A 2882-nucleotide genomic window follows, 5' to 3' on the forward strand; every position below is an offset into this window, starting at 1 on the left:
GGGCTACATGACCCAGCCATCGCAGCCTTGCCTGCCGGAGGAGCTCACCGATGGGACCCTGCCCAGATCTTTCAAGGATTTGTGAGCTCCTCACACAATCCAGTCTGGTTAAACCCAGGATGGATCGTAGGCAGGCCAGCCTAAATGTTTCTAACCGGCGAAGATGTTCCATTAGGGGGGTCCACGTTTCGCAAGCGTAGAGAAGGGAGGGAATGACCGTGGCCGAGAAGACCTGAAGCTTAGTGCGGAGCGACAGACCAGGTAGCTTCCACACAGCGTTACGCAACCGATGAAAAGATATTGCCGCTCGACTGATTCGGAGTGAGACCTCTGCTGTTAAACTGGAGCCAGTCATAAGCACACTGCCCAGGTATGGGAAACTCTCCACAACTGCCCCATCACCGATTGGGAGTTGTGGGGGTGGAGTGTCCGATGGTACAAAATACCCAGGCAGGTGCTTAGTTTTGGTGGGGCTGATGGTAAGGCCCCACCTCTTAGTGGCACGCTCCAGTCTCAGCAGCAGCGTCTCCAACTCCTCCTCTGACTGAGCAGCTATTACCAAATCATCAGCATACATAACGTGGTTGAGCAATAGGGAGCCATCCCTTGACCGCACCCGGGCATCGATTAGCCTCCCATTATATCTGTACCATATGGAGATTCCCCCGGTACAGCTATTGAAGGCTTCACGAACTACGTGGTCAAAATAGATGTTAAATAATGTGGGAGCCAGAGGACATCCCTGTCGCACCCCAAGGTGGACAGGGAATGGCTCTGACTCCCAGCCACGTAGTTTTACCCGGGCCCGCTCACCATCATGAAGGTCCTTAATGATCGTGAGCAGAGGGTCAGGTACTCCAAAAGCACGAAGAACGACCCAGAGCCCAGGCCTACTGATGGTATCATAGGCCTTGACCAGGTCAATAAAGCAGAGATGTAGGTCTTGTTGGAATTCCCTACACCTCTGCTGTAGCAGACGGACAGAAAATATGGCATCTGTGCAGGACCGCCCTTTCCTGAAACCGCATTGGGGCTCCGCAAGCCTCTCCTCAGCGTGCCTGGCAAGGCGATGCTGAATAATCCTTGCCAGGACCTTTCCCGGCACACTGAGGAGTGAGATGCCCCTGTAGTTGTTACAGTCTGTGCGGTCCCCCGTCTTAAAAAGGGGGACCACCAGGGCATCCTTCCAATCCTGCAGAACCCGTCCAGTGGTCCAGACTGTTGTTATGATGTCATATAGGGCAGTCTGTGCACAAACGCCACCCTCCCTCAGCAATTCGCTTGGGAGATCATCTCTGCCCGCTGCCTTTCCTGGTCTCAGACTCTGGATCGCCTTCAATACTTCCTCAGCAGATGGCACCTCAGCCAGCCACTCACAGGGGGTGACTTCTTCCAATATTTGAGGCACCGCAGCCTCAGCAGGGTCATCCTCACTTTGAGCCACGATGTTTTCCTGGCTGAGGGATTTTCCCTCCCCCAGGACCTCACAGAAATGCTCAGCAAATCTGCGAACTTGTTCCTGTGGGTCGGAGATTGGATCACCGTTTTTTCCCCTAATTATGGTAATAGGTGTGGCGCTGCAGGTTACTTTTTTTGATGGAGTTAAATAGAGATTTGTGATCACGGGCCACTGAGGCAGACTCCATCTCCTCAGCAACCCGCGACCACCACCCATCCTTGCAGCGCCTCACGGCTCTCCAAACCTCCGAGCGAAGGCTGCGGTAAGCCTCCTCATTCTCTGAAGTGGGATTCTGTAGCCGATGACAGTGGGCCTGTCGCTTTTTCTCAACCATCCTGAACACCTCCTCTTTCAGCCAGGGTCTCTGGGGAGGTCTGGACCGCGTACCCAAAGCAGCCATTGCAGCTGCATGAGTCACAGTCCTAAACCTCGCCCATTTACCCTCGACATCAGGAGGAGTCGGGGACGATGCCAATCCCAGCCGAAAGCGATGATGAAATTCTCGCTTGCAACTTTCATCAGATAACTGAGACCAGGTCACTTTATGTTGGAATGGGGTCCTGGGTGTACACCCACCACCGGAGTGGAAGAATGGCAGGCGCATCATACAGATGACAAGTCGATGGTCAGAGGGCAGATCAGCTCCACAGTAGGTCCTGGTGTCAAGGACATGGGCTCGCATTCGCTGGTCCGTCACTATGTAGTCCAGCAGATGTTCTTGCTTGGACCCGGCATGCATCCATGATGTTGTGTGGATGCGCCGATGCCGGAACAGCGTGTTGGTAATTACAAGCCCATGGGCTGCACAAAAATCTAGCAGCCTCCTACCGTTGTTATTGAGCTGATCTGGCCCATGCCCTCCAATCACTCCAGACCAGGTGCCAGTATCATGACCATCTCGGGCATTGAAGTCACCCAACATGATGACTCTATCCCGAGGGGCCACTTTAGCCAGCACCTGTGACAGGAGGTCATAGAAGGCATCTGACTCATCGGCTTTGCCTGCATCCCTCCACGGATGTTCATCTTCGGTGGGGGCATAAGTAACCACGACCACCATTCCTCGCCTCCGGTTGATGGGAAGGCGAGCCCAAAGTAGCCTGGGGCTTACAGCTTCCCACACCTCACCGCCACGCTCCCACGCCCCCTTCATTCTTTTGTTCAAAAGAAGACCCACACCCTGTTGTTTGGCAGTCTGCTGCCCCGAGTAGAGGACTGTCCACCCCTCATGGTGGCAGGAGCCAGAGCCGGTCCACCGGACCTCCTGAATGCCGCATAGATCCAGGCGGTACCGGTCCAGCTCCCGACAGAGGAGTGGCAGCCTCTCCTCTGCAGTGAGCGTTCGAACATTCCACGTGGCCACCCGTAGTGGCTTTTTGTTGTTTCTGGAGTAGCCCCGAGGGTAGGTATTCAATCTCCTGGC

This window comes from Petromyzon marinus, unplaced genomic scaffold, assembly GCF_048934315.1.
Source record: "Petromyzon marinus isolate PM22_M1 ecotype Great Lakes invasive population unplaced genomic scaffold, UKy_Petmar_22M1.pri1.0 PM_Scaffold_548, whole genome shotgun sequence".
Lineage (NCBI taxonomy): Eukaryota > Metazoa > Chordata > Hyperoartia > Petromyzontiformes > Petromyzontidae > Petromyzon > Petromyzon marinus.